Source organism: Meleagris gallopavo, chromosome 1, assembly GCF_000146605.3.
Source record: "Meleagris gallopavo isolate NT-WF06-2002-E0010 breed Aviagen turkey brand Nicholas breeding stock chromosome 1, Turkey_5.1, whole genome shotgun sequence".
NCBI lineage: Eukaryota > Metazoa > Chordata > Aves > Galliformes > Phasianidae > Meleagris > Meleagris gallopavo.
Window position 1 is genome coordinate 106,507,999 of NC_015011.2, and position 7,702 is coordinate 106,515,700.

Below are 7,702 nucleotides of genomic sequence, written 5' to 3' on the forward strand. Positions count from 1 at the left end.
CTATGGCAAGGCATGGAAAAATCCAGTCTGTGGGAAGGATTTTAACACAGCATGTGTGATTCATGTTTTCTTGAGAGGATACCAGACTTTTCTATTTAAAACAACATTAATACACAGGGCAATGATGAAATTTTTTTTTGCTTTCTACAATTCTTTTTGCATTCCACCTTACAAACAATCAGAAAGGTAAGATTTTTACTCATTTAAAGAATTGACAGCCAAAATAATTTTCTCTTACAGAGGGGGGAAGCTAGGAAAAATAATTATTTAATATTTGTATATTCATACAGACCAGTTTGTTCCTAAGATAGAAAGGAGTGGGGAAGGGGAAGATGGAAGGGGGTATAAGGGACATGTAAGATTGCTGTAGATAAAAGCCAGGGACACAGTATGCAAGATATCAGAAAACAGACTAGGGTGAAAAAACAGGCTTGTAGAAGGGCAGAAAGGCTTCTTTTGGTACTAATTGGTTCTCATAAGGGAAAGTAGTCTAACATGACATACAAGCAATGTGGCACTGCTGATAGCCATTTAAAAGTCTGAAGATGAACTGAAGTTAAACCCTTTGTGTTCCTGATGTATGTATAACAAAAAGACATTAAAGATCAAAGCATGAAATGATTTTAGTGCCAAGATATGATGGAATGAATTGCATATATTGAAATTACAGGCATAGCTATGCCATACTGTACATATCATAATATTCCAGCATGAAATGGCTGAGTCAAGAGTGCTATTTCACCTTCAAATCTGATTCCTGATTACTTGAATTAGGAGTCATAGCATTTTCCAAGAAATATAGGACTATTCTGAGTTTAAATATGGGCATGTACATATACAGAGATGCTTCTTATTAACAAAAAATACGGAGGAGGGGACAGGGAGAAGGAAAATATAAGTACTGCAACTTCCGTGAGGCTTTTTTGAAAAACAACAACAACAAAAAAATAACACAATAGTTTCATATCTCTACAGATCTGATTTTAGTACTAATAAAATTACCATGCAATGCATGAAAGACTGTGACTATGTGAGAAGGCGGCCACCTCTGGCCCTGAACCCAATCTTGCCCTCTGTTACCTGCCCCAGATGCCACTGGCCTACACAGAATAGCAACCACAAACAAAAGAAGAATGGAATTATTGGGAGCCAATACCCTTCTGGACAGAGTCAGCACGCAGAAGGAAACAGGAAGAGCAGAGCTTGCCATGCCTCAGAAAATGCTATGGTCTCCCAACTTCCTTATGTGTCTCCTACCAAAGTGCTGACGAAGAGGCAGCATCTCTGCTCACAAACCACTGTACATGCTTCCTCCCGGCCCCAGTGCGACCGAAGGCCAGGGGGAGAAGAGATGCAGAGCAGCTGTAGAGCAAGGAGGCAGGGTTGCCAAGCAACAGCCTGCTGGGGGAGGGTGTTAAAATGAGGAAAGGAAACAAGATATAAATTGCATTTGCTCATGTGGGGCAATGGTAGCCCTTCCATCTGCTTTTCTTCCTGCTTCCATTGAGTTATTGGTGTGGATGTCACAAAAGGGTTTGGACACAAGCGTTTCTTGCGTCAAAGGTTCCGGGCTGCTCTTTGAGAAGGTTACATCAGGGAAGCCTGTGAAGAACACTTTCTTTGGCAACTTATTATCATAGATTATACAGCAAGAACAAAAGCAGACTGCCACAGGTTCTCCAGATGGCCTGCTCCATGAGTAAGGAGCACAAAGTAAAACCAGACTTTCCCCATTCATACATCTGCGTTGGTGATGCTCCTTCTGATATGCCATCATTTGCCTTCGAGAGAAAGGCACACAACATATGGAAGATTTTTTTTCTTCACACCATACAGTCTTTCTATATGACAAGTGGATCTTAGCCTTTGAATAGCTTTCTGTCTCCCCCCCCCACCCCCCTCCATAAAAAGTTCTTGTTTCTATTTGATGACAAAGACTACTCTCTGTCAGGTCATCAACATTTGATAACGTGTATCAGAGGAGGTCTTCATGAAAGCTTTCGGCAGGAGGTATTCTGGTGAAGAGAGACAATCTAAGAGAGGAGAAGGAAAACAGAAAAATAAAGAATCCCAACATCTCATGGAGCCAGACCACACATAGTGCAGAAACATCCACAAAGTCTGACCTTAGGGATTCCAGGTCTCTCTCAAAAAGGATGATCCACTGCTAAGCCAGCTCTTCACAACTCTACCAATTCTGCAAACACATTCCAGATGCAAAGCCTGTGCCTCTTCCCTGGCTGTTTCCAGCTGCAGTCACAAGAACTGAGATCCTACCTGTTTGTTAACTCTTTTACGCTTGTCCATGCTTTATACATTCTATGACATTCTTATATGTATTGGTGGATGGAGACATTCAAGGTCAGGCTGGATGGGGCTCTGAGCAACCTGATGTAGCTGTAGGATACCCTGTTCACTGCAGGGGAGTTGGACCAGATGGTTTTTAGGGGTCCCTTCCAACTCAAGTGATTCTGTAATTTGTGACAGACCACTAAGAAACTATATGCTTACATACCACTGTCCAAACATTTTGACTCAACAGTACATGTTCTAAACCTGTCATTGCTTACATTTATAGAACGAGAGAACAAGATCTATAGAGGAAACTGCATTTACATTGTTTTTGAATACTAGACATAAGTTTCACTAATGGAAAATGTTTCCAGATAAGGCAAAAAAATACAGACCTTCTTCATACCTTTCAAGTCCAGACCCATCTCAGCCACTTGCCTAGGTCCAATGAAATAGTCTAAACAGAGGAGTATGCACATTTAAGATTACTTCTCTCATTTTACAGTGGTTGTCCAAAGTAAGAAATTGTACACACAGTTTTTGTGTGTCTGTGTCTCTCTCCATTAACTATGGAAAGCTAAAGTCACTCACACCACTGATGCCTTAAATGAGGCAAGATGAGCAGTGACCAAAGCAGCAAAGCTTTGCTGAGCTTTGAAGTAACAGTAGCCCACAAGAAGGATTTAAAGAAGTCTGACATAGATCTTGCCTTTTGGGCAGGAAATTCTTATACAAAAGCAAAAAAGTGACTTCAGTAAGGCCTTTGACATGGTAGCCCACAACATCCTTCTCTCCAAATTGGAAAGATGGGGATTTGATGGATGGACTATTCAACAAATGAAGAACTGACTGCAGGACTGAGTCCAGAGAGTGGTGGTCAATGGCTCAATGTCTGGATGGTGATCAGTGACAAGTAGTATTCCACAGGGGGTAGTGTTGGGGCCAATACGCTTTAATATCTTCATCAGTGACACTGACAGTGGGGTAGAGTGCACCCTCAACAAGTTCAGTGATGACACCAAGCTGTGGGGTGCAGTCAACACACTAGAGGGATGGGATGCCATTCAGAGAGACCTAGACAGGTTTGAGCAGTGGGCCCATGTTGTTCAACAGATCTAAATGCAAGATCTTGCACCTGGGTCGAGGCAACCCCCATTATCAATACAAGCTGAGGGATGAAAGAATTGAGCCAGAAAAGACCTGAGGATACTGATGGATGGGAAGCCAGACATAAGCCAGCAATGTACCCTCACAGCCCAGAATGCCAACCATGTCCTGGGCTGCATCAAAAGAAGTGTGATCAGCAGGGCAAGGGAGGTGATGCTGCCCCTCTGCTCTGCATGGTTAAACCTCACCTAGAATACTGCGTCCAAATGGGGAGACCTCAGTACAGGAGAGATGTGGATCTATCTACAGGAGCACATCCAGAGAAGGGCCACAAAAATGACTGTTACATTTTGGCCTGGTTCCACCCAATTCCTAATGACTAATGAGATGCAGAGACCCACTGACCCATGTCTTGGTAGAGGGGGGAAGGCAGGGGAAAAAAATGGGAAAAGGAAGGGAGAGGAACCTAAAAACAAAACAGTGGCAATGAGCTAAGGGAGAAAACTAATTTACTAAATATGATAGCGGAATGCAAGATAATACAATATAATACAGTATAATAGGAATTGAAGCAAATAAATGAGAGTGTCCAAAACCAAAGGCCTTACTCTAATGCTGAAGGTGAGACGTCTTGGGAGCACACACTGCAGAGACAAGCAGTAAAAAGAAAGGGACAATCTTGTGTCTCACAAGATGTTTTGTCTTTCCCTCTGAATGAAAAACAGAAATGGAACAGTGAAGTCTTCCAGGAGATGTATTTCTCCTCCTCTGAGAGCCAGGTACCCGGAAATATCAACAATCCTTGGAACTGAAGCATTAACTCCCAGTGCACTACATGATGTTATGATGTGGAATGCTGATAACAGAAATCATAAAAACCATGACAATGATCCATGGAATGGAACACTTCTCCTACAAGGACAGGCTGAGAGAGCTGGGGCTTTTCAATCTGGAGAAGAGAAGGCTCTAAGGTGATCAGATAGCAGCCTTTCAGTATCTGAAGAGGAGCAACAAGAAAGAAGGGGACAGAGTCTTTAGAAGGGTCTGTTGTGATAGAACAAGGGGAAATGTTTTCAAGCCCAAAGAGAGTAAATTTAGGTTAGATATAAGAAAAAGATCTTTACAGTGAGGGTGGTGAGGCACTGGAACAGGTTGCTTAGAGATGTGGTTGATCTCCCGTCCCTGGAGACTTTCAAGGAGAGGCTGGATAAGGCTCTGGGCAACCTGATATAGCTGTGGACGTTTCTGTTCATTGCAGGAGAGTTGGACTAGATGGCCTTCAGAGGTCCTGTCCAACTTTAAGTATTCTATGATTCTATGACTAGCACTTGTCTGAAAATCTGGTAAACAAGCACAAACTGGTTGGAGAGCGAAAGCAACTCCACATACTTCATGACAGAAGTTTGATAACGCACTGCTGTGAAGGTCTTCAGCACTAGAGGAAAGCAGCATGAGACAGAGAAGGCATGGGGCATCCTGTCCACTGAAGTGCTCCCCTGTAAAGGAAAATTTTAAAGTCCCATACATTGGACTACTATCAGAGGAGGAGGAAAAAAAAAAAAAATCACCATATCATATAATCACTGGCAACATCACAGCAGTAATACTGTGTACAAGTTCTGGGCTCTTCCATTTAACAAAGACAGAGATAGTGAAGAAAGCTGAGCGAAGGACCGCAAAGATGGTCAAGGGATTTAACAGTCAGAAATATGAAGAGAAGTCAAAGAGATCTGGAACAGTTCAGCCTGTAGAAGAACAGACTCTGGTGGCAATCTTATGAACATGTAATGATGGGAGGGTGTAAAGAAAACGCAGCCAAACTATACTCAGTAGCATTCAGTGAGCAACCAAAAAGCAACAGACACAAAGAGAAGACAAGAAGCTCCATCTAAACATGAGAGCTTTGGGTTTGGTTCAGTTTTCTTAAAAACAGAATAAAAACCACTGATGGTGGTCTAACACTGTAGTAGGTTTCCCAGAGAATCACATAATGGTTTGGGTTGGAAGGAACCGTATGATCAGATTCCAGTCCTCCCCCAACATGAGCAGGGTTGCCAACCACTAAATCAAGTGCTAGAGAAGCTGGGAAGCCTTCCTTCTTACAGAAGTTGAAAACCAGATAGGACACAGTCCTGAGCAACCTACAGTCATATGTAATTCCACTTTCGGGAGAGAGGTTTGGACAGCATTTCCCAGAGCCTCTCATGGATTCTATGGCAAGATCACTGATTTTTCTTCACGGAGATGAAAAATGGTACAAGTCACATTGATGCCATATTACTTTCGCCTAGCTTTCCTTGGGTGGTTTTGTTGCTTTAAGTGCATCCACCTGTCAGCAATGGCCTCTTCACCACCACTGATTATTTTTAGATATGGGCATACAGAAATACATTTACCAACAGTTACCACAGCTGGGTTTTTCCTCTGAGATTGTTTATAAAGTCACTGCTATTAAGTAAACAGCATAAATATCACATTTGCAGTAGGGGAAAAAAAAAAAAGAAGAGAAAGAAGAAGAGTTTGCCTGGAAAGGACTGAGGGTTAGCAGACAGTAGCTGAAAAAGCTTTTTCTCCCAAAGTTTCAGTAAATACATACAAAATCCCCACCTGGCACCCCACACTTTGAGATACAGAAACAGCAGTGTAGGATGTAGTCATCTTATGGGGTGGACTTCATTGTTTAACACAAGGCACGGAACAGCAGTGTTTATCTCCTGATTTCCTGATGCCCACTTTATACATTCATGTACATGCATTGTTATCATGCCCTTGCCAATTCATCTCTTCCTTAAGCATACTATTTTCTCCCAACCTTGAATTCCTCTCACACAATATCTTCCTGCTCCTGTTACATACATCTGAATCCTGCCTGTTTTTAGTATATCTTTCTTTGAAATGCTAGAACCAGAACACAATGAGCTCTAAGCATCTTTCAGCTGAGCAGCAAGCTAGAAGACTTTAAAAGGTGCATACATCTTGCATAACATCTCCTGCCTCTCTTACACAGCAGTGTTGAGAGAATGACTTCTTACTCTATTTTGGTCTTTCCTGGTCTGCCAGTCACCACTTCAGTTACTGCTGCCAATGTGTTTCAAGGCTGACTCACTAAACTTCATGAACCCACACTTAGGTTAAGGGTAATCAAAGGGTTAACTGATAATAGTAGCTCAGTTTTCAAAATCACTGTTCGATACGTTTGAAACGTCCTTGTGTATAAGTTTAAAATTTCAATGATAGTTTCTTGCTTAGTTTTTTTCAAATTACAATAAGAAAACAACTGTTTGAGAATGAGGAAACTGCAACAATATGAACTCTTTCCACATGAAGTTTGAGCTTTCTTTTAGCTAATACTTACAAAGAAAAAGAGTCACTATGATAACATTTGCCATTAATTCAAATTCTGTTTCTCAACCTTAATTAACACACTGAGATCTTCATTGGATACCTTCAGCACAATAAGGGCAGATTTCTAAGTTTTCATCTCTGAATTCAGATCACAAACCTCCACACTCAGTGGAATTTTCAAAAGTGATCAGCAGCTGTTTCAGGTCATGACTGATGGGTACTGGCAAAGCTTTGTGGGAAAATGGCAAAATGCCTTCATTTATACATCCAGCCGAAGTGCTACAAACTTCTCATGTAAAGAAGAAAAAAATTCACCCAAACAAGATTAAATAACCAGGGATGAAGAGGGAGAAATAGAAGGGTGGGGGGGTCGGAGGGTGAAGGAGGAGAGATAGATCTTATTTGCCTTCAATAGTTATCATAAAGAAATGAATTCTCAAGGACTGAATATTTCTAAACCCATGAACAGAATTTTCCTCCATGCCTAATTATTTCTTTTAGCAAATATACTTACGCAAATGCGATAAATATTTTTAAAAGCTACTTCTAAATTTGGTTTCTTAGCAGATGTATTTTTATAAGGATTAATAGGAAACGGTTAGAGGCAGCCCACCAGAAATAGCGCATACTGCTATTAGATATAACCTTTTTAAGAACACAGGAGAGCACAGACAGCGTTAAACGAAGACCTTCTGAGCTCCACGTAGGTTAGCTCCCTTTCCTCTGCCGAGCGACAAACGGCACAGAGTTCGCTATTTCTGCTGTTTCAGAACGCAGAAGGGACGGGGGCACCTCCTTCGCGCCTCCCCCCGCGAAGGTGACTCCGCCGCTAGCAGCAGCCCGGTTCAGTTACGGGACGTCACTTCGCTAGGAATGTCACCTCGCTAAATAAATGGTGGCGGAACGCTCTCGCCCCGCTCCCGGCGGTCACACACACCCAGCGCTTCGCGTCCAGCCC